General features: G+C 34.6%; 2 pseudogenes; both read left to right on the forward strand.

The window, feature by feature from the left end:
• The first annotated feature begins 9230 nt into the window (after positions 1-9230).
• LOC149200671 (HVA22-like protein k pseudogene) lies at positions 9231-9771 on the forward strand (annotated as a pseudogene).
• Positions 9772-13790: 4019 nt separating this feature from the next.
• Positions 13791-15664, forward strand: LOC149200672 (HVA22-like protein k pseudogene; annotated as a pseudogene).
• The last annotated feature ends 348 nt before the right edge of the window (positions 15665-16012 follow it).

Below are 16012 nucleotides of genomic sequence, written 5' to 3' on the forward strand. Positions count from 1 at the left end.
GGGGTTTTGTTCTTGTTGGTTTCCTAAAGTGTCTAATGCAAATGGAAATCCTATTCTAAAGCACTTCAAAAGATCTTAAACAAAAGTGTAAATATGCAGCTACTTAAACAAAAGTGTAAATGTGCAGCTACTTCAATTAAAATAGAATGCAACAACCAACCAATGAGCTAGTGACTATGAGACCTAGTATCCTTGCTGCTGTATGAAAAAAAAGAAAGTAAAAACTGAACTTAAAGCAACTCAAAGACTGAAAGCAAAGCAACTAATTCACACTACTTCAACTCTTCTGATCCTTTACCCTTCAGCTCAATTTACCTTATGGGAATCAATCATGAACAAGTTAAGCAATATGATATCTAAATTGCATAAAGGAAACTAATCACACTACTTCAACTCTTTTGATCCTTTACCCTTCAGCTCAATCTACCTTATGGGAAGCAATCATGAACAAGTTAAGCAATATGATATCTAAATTGCATAAAGGAAACTAATCACACTACTTCAACTCTTCTGATCCTTTACCCTTCAGCTCAATCTACCTTATGGGAAGCAATCATGAACAAGTTAAGCAATATGATATCTAAATTGCAGGAAAGTAAATGAGCAAAACAAAAATGAAAGAAATAACAATGCTGGAATTAGAACTCAGAAAATAAATCAGCAGGAGGACAAGATGATTCTATCATGTCATTAGTCATTAAAAGGCTATGTGCATCACTAATCTACAATCAAAATAGAATGCAACAACCAAACAATGAGCTAGTGACTATGAGACCCAGTATCCTTGTTGCTTCAGCAGAAGGACAAGATGATTCTATCATGTCATTAGTCATTAAAAGGCTATGTGCATCACTAATCTACAATCAACCGGTTGAACACACTTGCATGAATTAAAATTGCATGAATGAAAAATCTAATCTATCAAACTTGAAAGCAATCAAATAACATAATGAAATCAAGGCAAAATTTACAAAATGAAATCTACTCTACCTTACATTCTAATGTGCTCCATGACATCTACTTCATATCTCCTTCGATGTTGAGAACATCAAATCTTTATTCAAATTCTTCAAAATAAAAAGTACAACAAAGCTTTCCAAAGCTTTCAAAAGCCATCAAGGAAGAACTATAAACTCACAAGCTAAAAAGACTTAAGAACTCCAAACTCTAAGCTAAAGAGGACTAACAAATGAAGGAGAAAGATCTCCTATTTATACAAAAGGATGAGAGCCATCTCATTAATGAGAATCCATGAATCTCTCCCTCTACCTCTAGAGTCCTAATCAAAATAGGAACTGATAAGACACATGTCTTCTTAGAGTTACAATACAATTAGAAGATGTGACACATATCCTCATGATCCCATGATTCTTTCCACTTAAATTCGAATTTGGCCTTGGGGTGCCACATAAGGGTCTTCTAGAAGCCTCCTTTCAACCTACACATGTCAACAATCTCAACCCATTTGTTAGGTATAAGCATATGCACATTATTTTCTAATGTTTAACTACAAATTCACTTAAAAGGCTTAGAAATAATAAAGATTGGAAAAACATAAAGGTGGTCCAATGATAATGAAAGTGGAATGAATGTGGTGACATAGTAGTGAAATGGAGGTGATATAATGGACATAATAGTGAAAGTGTAATGGAAACGAATGACATTTTCAAGACTCAACACAGGCCAAGGCTTGTTGGCAACACCGAATTGTATGATTTCATGTACAATTTAATTACATTATCTATATATATATATATATATATATATATTGAGCATACTCTAATTTCATACTCTAATTTCTGTGAGTTGCCCCTCCCACTTATGATGATGTGTTAAATGATTTTCCGCTATGCATTTATATTGATGAATGATTAATTGAAGAGTTTATTCTGCTACGATAAGAACACTTGAAGTAAATAATTGATTAAGTGTTTGGTTAGGCATAACTCATACATTTGAGTATTGATGAAGAGAAAAAGTGTAGCAGTTCCACACCCACCTATGCGTCATTGAAAGACTACCCCCGGCATAGGGACATGACACTCCCCCTATCTCTCCACCTCTGTCACTTTATGTCTTTGTTCTTCCCTCCCATATATATCTAGAGTTAATATATATCATGATATATTAATATATATTATAATATAGAAAATTTAATATTGTATTAATCCACGTTATTAAATTTAATAATATTAATATTATAATATATTAACAAGAATATTAGATTTAATGATAATAATACTAATATTTTTTTTGCATGGTGTTAATAATAATTTGACCCACCTAAATAAAACTTCTTTTTTGAATGCTAGTAAGTATAAAGAGGTTTTATTTATTTAACATACCTCTGGTTTATTTGTATTTTTATTTATTTATTGTATCTCTTTTATTTACCATGGCGTTTGGCCCAAAGACTTGATATATAATTTGATGTTGATTTATAATCATATTTAATACATTTTTATATATTTACATACCTCTTTAATATTTATTTATTCAACATACATCTTTATACCTCTTTTATATTTATTTATGTTGACACCTAATCCTTGTGATTGGGTGAATTTATGTAAATAGATAAATAGGAAATATGAACAGTCATTGGCAGATGAATTGAACAATCTCTCCCTTATGTATATAATGAAGACCTACCTGATGGAATATAATAGTTGAATCATTTTTGCCTTATGGAGTTACTGCCTGGCCTGACATGGTATTAGAGCCAACTCCTTTTTTAGCTCTTATGTCCCTTGTAACTCCCTAGTCTACTCTCCATATAGCTGAGCTGCTCCTCCATATAATTAGTTGCTCCTGACATGGTAGCTCCCCCACTGTCTAGCGTTGTCCATACTGTCCATACTGCCCCACTGTCCAGTGCTTTCCATGCTGTCCATACTGTCCATGTGTTTTAATTTTTTTGAAGGATCTCCGACGATTTTGTTTCTTCATCGCCATGCAGTGTTCTTCCAGCTGCTAGTTTAGTCCATCTATTTCACAATCCTTCCTATCCATTTCTTGAATGGCAATCGTGATCCCAACAAGTGTTATTAGAGCTTACGGTTGAATGGCAATCCGTCTCATGCTCTTCCATGGTATTTCGCCCATGCTCTTAATAGGTATTTGTTCCATGGTATTTGACCCATAGGCTTCACCTAAATAAAACCTCGTTTTTGCATGTTAGTAAGTATAAAGAGGTTTATGGAGTAAATATAAAGAGAAGTTTTATTTATTTACCATAATTCTAGTTTATTTATATTTTTATTTATTTACCATACCTCTAGTTTATCTGTATTTTTATTTATCTACCATACTTTTTTCACTATTCGTAAACCTCTTTATATTTTAAATTTATATTGTGTTTATATAATAATAATTAGATTGATTTTTAAATAGGGCCGACAATAGATTAAAAATGTTAAATGTTAAATGTTAAACATTACATTTACACGTTTACGTTTATGTTTACATGTTTACGGTTTTTACGTGAGATCTATCCCCATACTAGTAAGAGGGCTTGATGTAATTATGATGATAGTCATGTTTATTTTAGAATAAGACTTTAATATTTTAATTTAGTTATCTATAATTATGAAGTGACTGATTTATTTTAATTTCCACAAATATTGTAAAATAGCTATAAAATAAAGATTGAGCTTTATGTCAAAAAAAATTGTGCTCTTTCTACTCTTTTAATTAAATTGATTAATAAAAAAAATTCATATGAAATTATTGTTCTTTAAACATATGGTATGAGTAAACATGATAGTGGCTCCTAATATTTATGTACATATTTATAAAAAGGCTGCTATTATAGCATAAAGCCCCGCGACAATAATAAGATGGAAGGAAGGAATAGAGAAACCGCCGTATTGAGCGGGAGAGGAGAAGAGAGGTGATGGAAGTTGCGGTATTGACTGTTGGTCTTGCAGTGATAAAGGAAGAAATTGCGTAAAAACGCGGAAATTGGAGAAGAGAGGTGAAGGAAGTTGCGGTATTGACTGCTTGTTTCGCAGCGATAAAGGCGAAAATTGCGTAAAAACGCGGAAACTGCCGTATAGAGCGGGAGATACAAAGATAAAGAAATTCGACTTATTGATTCCTAGGCATCTTGGGTCGGTGGTGAGTGACAAGTCAACAGAAATGGCGTGACAGAGTGGGAAAATAAGATTTTTTTGAAAAAAACTGGCCACAGTCTAGACTACCATGACACATCGTTTACATTCTCATGCTTAGGTTATAAATAATGTCATAGTTTAAATGTTCTTATCAATTTTAAATTTATTATTGGTATTTGATTTTTTTATATATAATTATGGCATATTGTTTATATTCTCATGCTTAAGTTATGAATAATGTCATAGTTTAAATGTTTTTATCAATTTTAAATTTATTATTGGCATTTGATTATTTTTTTAATGTCATTATGGTGATAACATAAGGCTTTAAAATTTTCATTTAATTATCAATAATTATTAAATGAGTGCTATAGTTTTAACTTCCACAAATATTTTGAAATAGTCATAAAACAAAGATTGTAATTTATCTCAAAAGTAGTTATATTCTATTTACTCTTTTAATTAAAATTATTAATAAAAAAAGGCATATTAACATGTTTCATATCAATCTCAGCTATGGCTTTTTGGGCAATGTGGTATTAGTGAGCTATGGTATTGGCCCATGGTATTGTAACAAACTCAATTTACAAGTTAAGACTCTCCATGGTAAAGTGGGGGACAATATCCATAGTTAAGAATTTTGTTACCTATTTTTTAAATGTATATATGTTTAATTCATATATCAATCCTTTTTATAATTAATGGTAATAATTTTAAATAAAATTATAATTTAGTTATTTTTTTATTTATTTATTTTTTAACTTTAGAAATTTGAGATATCATGATGTAAGTGTTTGATGGCTATCAATGTGTACCAACCATTTTATATATATGGTCGGGTTAGTAGTAAATATTTTTTATGTCATCATAAATTTGGGTATAGATGTGAGAAAATTATAAAAAACTAAAAAAATTACTATTATAATTTTTTTTGAAATGAGTTGAAAAATTCAAAAGCAATAATAGAGAAACGAAAATGATGTCATTAAATTAAGTACAAATGTGAGAAATTCAAAGAAAATCAACCATTACTTCAATAAAATTTATGAAATAACTTGAAAATTTCAAATGTAATTTAATATAAAACTTTTAAGGAAATTGTAGTACTAATTGTGTGTAGGTGTAAGAAAGTGATACAAGAGAAACCATTTTCTACAATGTCAATTTTTTATAATGAACCACTTCTACATAGTCTTCATGAATCCCATGATTATACAAAACCCCAACAACGTGTCTTCATGAATCCCATGATTATACAAAACCCCAACAACATGTATGATCTATATCATTTAATGATGTTAATTAAGTATGCACAACAAATTGATAGATCATTTGTTGCAATAAATGATGATATCATCATATAAACATGATAAATTATACAAAACCCCAACAACATGTATGACCTATATCATTTAATGATGTTAATTAAGTATGCACAACAAAAATTGATAGATCATTGGTTGTAATAAATAATGACATCATCATATAAATATGATAAATTAAATGTGGAGACTCAAAGGAAAAAAACACTAACAATGTGCTTAGTCTCTTTTCTTTATTTATTAATCATTTTCTACATAAATATTACAAAACTAGCCTTAATTCCCTCTTCCTCTAAATTTCAAAGATCATTGGGTTGTCAAGCCAAAGAGCATTGTAGCCTCAACCATTATTTAGTCTCTTCATTCTTCAACCATTCATTTCTTCATGGGTTCCTCTTATTCCTACATCTTACAACTTCCATGTCAACACTTCATGAATGGTACTTTATTCCCCTTCTCTTAGTTTTGTTGGAAAAATACAAAGTGGCAGCTATTAATTCCAATTTTTCTTAACCTTAATGTTTTCTTGTGAATTTAGTTAGTATTATTGTGTTCTTTATTTAGATCTTTTCATCAAAAAAATATCAAGAAAAAAAATAGTAGCAACAGAGGACACATAAATTAGGCTCTCAACGAGGGAAAAAAACCCCTCCAAGGGGAAAATCGGAAAAATATTCTCTTCTTATAGAATTTGCTTCAAAAGAGACAACGAAGAGCCAATCCCTAGACCAAATCCTCCTCCAAGTACCAAGTCAACCCTTCTAGTCAAGTCTTTCCCTGATCCAGCCTCAACCAGCTTCACACTGAAACTTAGACTTTCCAGCTTCAGTACTACTACTTCAACCTACAACTTGAGCCCTGTAGATCGTGTAGAAAATCTAGCTCAACCCTTCAAGAAGTCTTCCAAGGTAAAGAGTGAGCCCAAAAAAAGATTTCATTCCTTCCTTTCTTCATTTAGACCTTTTCTATTTTTTCTCTTGCTTCCCAGCTACAGGTCGAACTTCCTTCTTGAAATTGAACTTGTGAGTGAGTGAGACACAAATGAGGTCGAAGTGCTTGTATTTATAGCTTTTCTAAAGGGTTGAATTGTCTCCTTTAGGCTGACCTGAAGCTGCTAGGTCTGAATTGTACTTTTGGTGTTTCCTGGATTTTCTAGGCTCAAAATAATTCTTTATCCTATAACATTTTTCCTAGAAAGGTCTTATAAACATGATGTTGACTTTCTTGACTCATGAAAATAACTCATATGACCTAAAAAAACCCTAGAAGAATAACGAACATGCTTTTACGTACAATACCATCAATAATGAGCATGAAACCCATGATTTAAAATAATAACTTCTTCTTTTCTTCTCTTATTTGTTACATAGAATACATGTCGAAATGTGTACAACAACAATTATGAAGACTGGAACTAGTTATATTTTGAACAAGCTTAGCCAAAAAGTTTCCTGATGCAACACCGTCTTATCCTCTCCTAACATAATATTGTCTTCCTCATTTTTATTTTCTTCTTCCCATTTCATAGGCTCTTCTTACATTGATACCATTTTATGTAAGAATTAGCACCCCACTACAATATCAAAGTCTCACAATGGACCATCCCATCTATATAGTCGTCATGAATCATATGATTACTTAAAAACCAAACATTTATGACTTGTGTAATTTACTGACATTAATCAACTATCCAACAATAATAAATAGGTCATTTACTATCTGCAGATGGGGTGACTAAGGTGGAAAAATGGGGGCGGAGGTCCTCTTTTCATTGCCCCACCAACCCATGATTCAATTGGACATGGCAACACCGCACCCCCCCTAGAGAACATTCATGTAATACATAACATGATAACCAATGTTACAAGGAAACCCATGCAAACAAACAATTTAAGAGATATTCCAAAGTATGTAATGGGTCACAGTACTGCACCCATGTATCAAATGGCTCATTGCAATCCTATCAATCCATCCACATTCAATGACAAGCCATTAATTGATGCCTCATTGGGATTCAACATGCTACCTAATTCTTTTCTTAGCAAACATAATGATGAAGCTGATTATCTTGAGGTGGATTCCATAGTTCCTTTAATGTATTAATGTCAATTATATAAAGCAATTATTTAACAAACATGTGTTGTATCTTCAAATAATTATATAATATTAAAGTGAAATATTGGAACATTACCACCAAAATGTGTTAGTCTTGGAGCATCATGAATTTTTCATACACTTATGCCATGGAATTGAAATTTCCTCTCATTTATTGGTTTACAGATGTCATACATAGTTATGTTGACCCATAACTTTAGTAACTCGTTGATAAGAGGCTTGATATATACAGTCATATGTTTAACTTGGTAGTTACCTAATTGTTTGAAATTAGATATAATTACTACCATGATATGTATATATATATATATATATATATATATATAGATATATATATATATATATATATGTATATATATATATGTATATATATATATATATATATATATATATATATATATATATATATATATATATCTATATATATATATATATATATATATATATATATATATATATAGATAAGAAAATAAACAAATATAACACATTACGAAACACACAAGAGAAATGAAGATGTTGCATTTGAAAAATTACTGTAAAGAAATACCTATAACAATCATTGTCAACATTATGTGCTCCCTCTTTATTGAAATCTAAGGAGGAAGGTTAATTTTTATAACAAAAATTGGCCACATTGAGTAAATGGACTTGAGATCTCCAAATGGACTAAAACCATCATCTGCCAATGAAATCCTAACATTATGAGATTCATCTTTATAAAGCGAGCATTTTCACACAATTTCCCTAAATCATAACCATCTGCAGGCATTTGAAGAACACCCTCTCGACTTCTCTTTCATGCATGGTAATCCATAAACTGTGCTATGATTTTTTACATGAACAATCACTGTAAATGTGGAATTATTGGAAAAATGGAAAAGAACCTTTTGAGGCACCTTTTTTTTATTTGATTGGGTTCAATATCTATTGCTCTAACATTATGGGCAACTTTTTTTGAAGCATGTTTTCCATAATATAAAATATGATCATTAGAGCATGCATCTATAGCTTGATACTCTGATGCAGGAGCATCGCAACTGACCAGCAATGTGGAAAATTGTCCACATGTTGTGGTCTGACAGGGCGAATTTATTACTGTTTGTTCAATCTCAGTTTTACTGTAGAGGTCGATTTTTCATATAGTTTGTTGTTTTAGTGATACATGCAACAGTTTTTATTGAGATTTATGTTAGCTGTTTGTTAGAGCAGTTAGTGGAGGAGATATATTAAAAAAAAAAAGGTTAGCGTAGGTGTGGGGTGGACGCCAAAGCTAAACTCTGTTGCATCACTGTTTATAAATAAAACAAGTAGTATTTGCGCCAACGTGTTATGGTGGCTCGACGTTCTGGATGGAATGTATATGACTCGTGTTAATGACATGTAGGCTTATCCGTTGCCAATTCTCTAAATCAGCTCGAATTGTGGTTTCATGACCCCTAAAATCTCGCAACAAATCCTGGAAGCTGTTGAATGTCAGTTGTGATTTTAATTAATTGATTGGAACTGTTGTGCAGCGAGGAGTGATCGGTGGCGATAGAATAGACGGAGTATTCATTAGTGGTGGCCAACAAATTCCAGCAATTAGATTGAGGAAGCGCAGAGGATTCCAAGTTAATGGACGCCGAAGTTTGGACCACGTGTTCCAGGCCAGCAAAGATACAAAACCGTAAAACTACAGATGTTGTTGATTCCTGTTGTTTCTAATGTTGTAGTTCGAACAACATGCTGCTATGTAGGGATTTGTTTTCCGGTGTACTCTACTTTTAAGGCTATTGAGAGAAAAAATAAGAAAGACCAAGATCAATGGCAGATTTATGGGACAATTTACGGAAGTTTCAGCATTGTGGAAGTTTTTCGAGACAAGCTTCTCTCTTGGTTTCCTTTCTATTACCATGCGAAACTGGCATTCCTAATTTGGCTTCAGCTTCCAGCTAGTTGTGGTTCGAGACATTTATACATGAAATACTTGCGTCCATTTCTCTGAAAACATCAAGAAAGACTGGATCAAATTGCAAGTGGAACCTCCTGTGAAATAAATAGATTGTTGTTACGGCATCAACCTGAAATCCAGTTTGTGAAGGTTGCATTTCAAAAAAAAAATTGTGATAGTTTATCAAATTCTACAAGATATGGTTCGACCATCAAAGCCTTCAACGAGTGATGCACCGCGTGGTATGACAAGGGATGCCATTGGAGAAACAGAGGTTTATTTCTGGTAGTTCGGCATTTTAACAGTAAATAATATTGATTTATATATATATTGAAGACTATTGGTTGTAATTCAGTGGATTGAGCTTAGTTGTAGGTGCATTATTTTTGGTATCAGAGCCAAACTAGCAGGTGTTTGCAGCAAAAGATGCCGCCAAGGCGAGGAATTGGTCGAGGAAGGCCAGAAACAAATGCAGTCCTGATAGACGAAGTGCGAAGACTGCGTGAACGAATGGAAACAATGGAAACAACCCAGAGAAGAGCACGTGATGAGGGAGCTGATAGTTCTTCCGAAGAATCTAAGGAAGAAGCGGAAGCAGGAGAAGAAAATGAAACTGCCAAAGTCCTCAAGATGCTGGCAAAAGTTGGAAGCAAACCCAAGATAGAAATTCCTATGTATGAAGGAAGTTTAAATGCCGAGGAGCTCATGGATTGGATCAGATCCATAGATCAGTATTTCGATTATGAAGAGATTGAGGAGAATAAGAGGGTGAAGTTTGCAGTCACTAGACTGAAGGGCCATGCAACCATCTGGTGGGACGAGTTACAGACATCAAGAATGCTAAAGGGGAAATCTAAGATCAAGTAGTGGGATAAGATGGTAAGCAAACTGAAAGCCAAGTTTTTGCCTAAAGACTATCACTTGAATCTTTTTAAGCAGATGCAAAATTTGAAACAGAAAGGAATGTCTGTTAAAGAATATACTGAAGAATTTTACAGGTTAAATATCAGAACAGGGCATGTAGAAGATGATCTGGAGAAAGTAGCCAGATATGTTAATGGGCTAAGGTATGAGATCCAAGACGAGATTAGCTTGTTAAGTTTGAAAACTGTTGAAGATGCCTATCAAGCAAGTTTGAAAGCAGAGGAGAAAACATTGCGGAAATAGAGTCAAAGAAACAGAGGAAAGAGCTCAGCAAGAGGTAGATGATCAGTCAGATCTAGAGGAACACAACATCAGTTTGAAGCAGGAAGTTCAAGCAGCAGATCACCACAGATGGGTGACTCTAGTAGAGGGAGATTCGCGCCCAGAGGAAGAGGGCGGGGAAGAGATGTTAGGTGTTATACCTATGGAGAATGGGGACATATGTCGCGGGACTGTCATCATAACAAGTCAGCAAGCCAAAGAGGTGAAAATGTGGCTGAGGCAGAGCCAGAACCACCTCGACTTGTAGAGAAGGAGGAACCACCGGAGGAAGGTGAATCATTGCTGCTCAGGAAAACTTTGCTGAGATCAGAAAAAGAGATTGGAGAACCTATGCAAAGGAAAAACTTGTTCAGAACTACATGCAAATCAAAGGGTAAGTGTTGTAAGGTTATAATTGATAGTGGGAGTACTGACAATCTTGTGTCTACAGATATGGTGGAAAAGCTTGGGTTAACAAAGAAAGCGCATCTTGCACCTTATAAAGTATCTTGTCTTCAGAAGGGTCATCAAGTCACCGTGACAGAACAATGTAATGTGGAAATGCAGATCGGCACATACAGAGATGTGATTTTATGTGACATAATGCCCATGGACGTATGTCACCTGTTATTGGGGAGACCATGGCAATTTGACCGAAAGGCGATTCATGATGGAAGAAGAAATACATACACCATAGAAAAGGATGGAGTTAAGCATATGTTGCTGCCAGTGAAGAATGACGCTGATAAAGAGCTGCCTGAAAATAGTATCATCTTGGTGAGTGGTAAGGAACTATTACAGGAGGTTGATAAAAGCAAAGAGGTGCATTTCGCTATCATGGGAAGGCCAAAGGTAATTTTAAACTCCACAAATTTAAATGATTTTCCTGAAGAAATTCAATCTGTGTTAAATAGTTACATGGATATCATTGTGGATGAATTACCAAATGAATTACCACCGGTTAGAAGTATAAGTCACCATATTGACTTAATACCAGGAGCAAGTCTACCTAAAAAAGCTGCATATAGATTAACTCCTCAGGAAAATGCAGAAGTTACAAGACAGGTTCAAGAACTGATGGACAAGGGGCTGATTCAAGAAAGTCTAAGTCCGTGTGCTGTGCCAATGGTGCTTAGTCTGAAAAAGGGAGGAGAATGGCGTATGTGCACCGATTCCAGAGCTATCAACAAGATAACAGTCAGGTAGAGATTTCCTTTGCCCAGGATGGATGATTTAATGGATTGTTTAAGTGGATCCAGGTACTTTGCTAAGATAGATCTGAAAAGCGGGTATCATTAGATCAGAATTCGGGAAGGCGATGAGTGGAAAACAACTTTCAAAACCAACAACGGATTGTATGAGTGGTTAGTGATGCCTTTTAGGCTCACTAATGCGCCCAACACATTCATGAGACTAATGAATGAGGTTCTGAAAGAATATACAGGTAAATTTGTTGTTGTTTACCTTGATGATATCCCGGTTTTCAGCAAAAGTAAAGAGGAGCATTTGGAACACTTGAAGTTAGTTTTGAAAACTCTGCAGAAAGAGAAACTACTAATCAATCTGAAGAAATGTAGTTTCATGAAAGAGGAGCTGGTATATTTGGGATTTGTTATTTCCAGAGATGGTTTGAAAATGGATCCGGAAAAGGTACAAGCAATAAAAAACTGGCCTACTCCCAGGAGTGTCTTTGAGGTAAGAAGTTTCCATGGACTTGCTAGTTTCTACCGAAAGTTTATAAAGGGATTTAGTCAAGTTTGTGCACCAATCCTTGAGACAATTAAGGAGGTCAATCAGCCATTTCGATGGACAGAAGCTGCTGATAGGAATTTTAAATTGTTCAAAAGAAAGATAACAGAAAAGCCTATTCTAGCCTTACCAAATTTCGAGAAAGTTTTTCAGGTAGAAACCGATGCAAGTGGAGAAGCAGTTGGTGCGGTGCTAAGCCAAGAGAAAAGGCCAATAGCATATTTCAGCGAGAAGTTAAATGATGCAAAGAAAAAATATTCTTCTTATGATAAATAATTTTACGCTATTGTGCAGGCATTAAAAAAGTGGAGGCATTACTTGCTACAGAAGGAGTTCATCTTATATTCAGACAACCATGCTTTGCAGTTTATTAATATTCAGCGAAAGCTAAATCAGAAGCACGCCAAGTGGGTGGAATTTCTGCAAAGTTTCACTTTTGTAATAAAGCATAAAAGTGGTAAGTCTAACAAAGTGGAGGATGCATTGAGTAGAGTAAGTTTTCTTTTGCAAGAATTTAAAGTGGGTGTTGTAGGATTTGATGAAATGATAGAAATGTACAAGGATGATGAGGATTTTAAAGACATCTACACAACAGTGCAGAATCCAGTGAGCCATAACAGAAGTCAATGGATGGATTACCTTATTCAAGGAGGCCTGTTATTTAAAAGCAACAAACTATGCATTCCTAAATGTTCAATGAGAGAGAACATCATTAAAGAGAAGCATAGTGGAGGATTGTCTGGTCATTTTGGACAAGACAAAACTTTCGCTCAGGTGGATGCTTTTTATTATTGGCCTAAAATGCAAACTGATGTTAAAAAGTATGTTGAGAAATGCAGGGTATGCCAGTATGCCAAAGGAAGGAGTCAAAATACCGGACTATATCATCCATTGCCCATACCAGATCGACCATGGGATGCAGTGAGTATGGACTTTGTTTTGGGATTGCCAAGAACTCAGAGAGGAAACGATTCTATTTATGTTGTTGTAGACATATTTTATAAAATGGCTCATTTTATTGCTTGTAAGAAGACTAATGATGCCACACACATAGCAAATTTGTTCTTTTCAGAGATTGTAAGATTACATGGTTTGCCTGTGAGTATTGTATCAGATCGAGACACTAAATTTGTAGGGAACTTCTGGAGGACACTTTGGAAGAAACTGGGAACTAAACTCAGTTTTAGTTCAGCTTACCATCCTCAGACGGATGGACAAACTGAAGTTGTAAACAGAAGCTTGGGGAATATATTAAGAAGTTTAGTACATCAGAATCCCAAGCAGTGGGATTTGGCATTAGCTCAAGCTGAATTTGCTTACAATGACACACCAAACCGAAGCACTGGAATGAGTCCATTTCAGATTGTCTTTGGAATGCATCCGAGAGGAGTATATGAGCTAAGAGACTTGGGGAAACAGGAAGCCAGAAGTGCAAGTGCTGAAGATTTTGCTGAACAAATGCAGAAGCTACAGGAAGAGGTTAAAGTTAAACTACAGGAAAGCAGCCAGAGATACAAGCAAAGAGCAGATTTGAGAAGGAAAGAAAACAAGTTTCAGGTAGGAGATTTGGTCATGGCATATTTGAGAAAAGAGAGATTTCCTACAAAAACTTACAATAAGCTGAAACTGAAGAAGATAGGACCCTGTAAAATCAAAAGGAAAGTTTCAGCCAATGCATATGAGATTGAGTTGCCGGAAGGGATCGGAATATCTCCCATTTTTAATATTGCAGACTTGTATCCATTTAAAGAGGCAAAAATAGAGTTGCCCACTGAAAATATAGGTGATGAAGTTCAAACTGTGGATTGGGAAGAAGAGGTACCAAAAACATCCAAGAAAGAAGTTGAATCTATTTTAGATCAAAGGATATCCAAGAAAACACGAGGACAGACATATTTTCAGTATCTTGTCAAGTGGAAAGAACAGCCAATGGAAGATTCCAGTTGGTTGACAGCAACTGATTTATAGAAATACGAGATAAATCCTATAAGTTTTAAGAATAAATCTTTTCTTCTCCGGGAGTCTGATGCAGGAGCATCGGAGCTGACCAGCAATGTGGAAAATTGTCCACATGTTGTGGTCTGACAGGGCGAATTTATTACTGTTTGTTCAATCTCAGTTTTACTGTAGAGGTCGATTTTTCATATAGTTTGTTATTTTAGTGATACATGCAACTGTTTTTATTGAGATTTTCTCTAATAGTAGGAGATTATGTTAGCTGTTTGTTAGAGCAGTTAGTGGAGGAGATATATTAAAAAAAAAAGGTTAGCGTAGGTGTGGGGTGGACGCCAAAGCTAAACTCTGTTGCATCACTGGTTATGAATAAAACAAGTAGTATTTGCGCCAACGTGTTATGATGGCTCGGCGTTCTGAATGGAATGTATATGACTCGTGTTAATGACATGCAGGCTTATCCGTTGCCAATTCTCTAAATCAGCTCGAACTGTGGTTTCATGACCCCTAAAATCTCGCAACAAATCCTGGAAGCTGTTGAATGTCAGTTGTGATTTTAATTAATTGATTGGAACTGCTGTGCAGCGAGGAGTGATCGGTGGCGATAGAATAGACGGAGTATTCAATAGTGGCGGCCAACAAATTCCAGCAATTAGATTGAGGAAGCGCGGAGGATTCCAAGTTAATGGACGCCGAAGTTTGGACCACGTGTTCCAGGCCAGCAAAGATACAAAACCGTAAAACTACAGATGTTGTTGAGTCCTGTTGTTTCTAATGTTGTAGTTCGAACAGCATGATGCTCTGTAGGGATTTGTTTTCCGGTGTACTCTACTTTTAAGGAAATTGAGAGCAAAAATAAGAAAGACCAAGATCAATGGCAGATTTACGGGGCAATTTACGGAAGTTTCAGCATTGTGGAAGTTTTTCGAGACAGGCTTCTCTCTTGGTTTCCTTTCTATTACCATGAGAAACTGGCATTCCTAATTTGGCTTCAGCTTCCAGCTAGTGGTGGTTCGAGACATTTATACATGAAATACTTGCATCCATTTCTCAGAAAAAGAAACATAAAAAAAAAACTGGATCAAATTGCAAGCGGAACCACCTGTGAAATAAATAGATTGTTGTTACGACATCGACCTGAAATCCAGTTTGTGAAGGTTGCATTTCAAAAAAGTTTTGTGACAGTTTATCAAATTCTACAAGATATGGTTCGACCATCAAAGCCTTCAACGAGTGATGCACCGCGTGGTATGACAAGGGATGCCATTGGAGAAACAGAGGTTTATTTCTGGTAGTTCGACATTTTAACAGTAAAGAATATTGATTTATATGTATATTGAAGACTGTTGTTTGTAATTCGGTGGATTGAGCTTAGTTGCAGGTGCATTATACTCCGCTCCAATTTATTTCATAATGGCACATAAATCTCAGTAAGGTAAATTATTTGGCGATGGCGACATAATTTCACCTAGCAATCTATAACATAAAAAATCAATAGTTAGTGTAAGTAATATTAACCATAAATATTTGATTCTTATTTTACACATTAATTAACACAAAGAAAGGGAAAAAATAAACCTTTATGTATAATATGTGATAAAACATATTACATACCTTAGGATATGTGTCATACAAGTGTTTGA

This window comes from Pinus tabuliformis, chromosome 2_1 (genome assembly GCF_031772625.1).
Source record: "Pinus tabuliformis cultivar Carrire ecotype Pingquan chromosome 2_1, CPIR1, whole genome shotgun sequence".
Lineage (NCBI taxonomy): Eukaryota > Viridiplantae > Streptophyta > Pinopsida > Pinales > Pinaceae > Pinus > Pinus tabuliformis.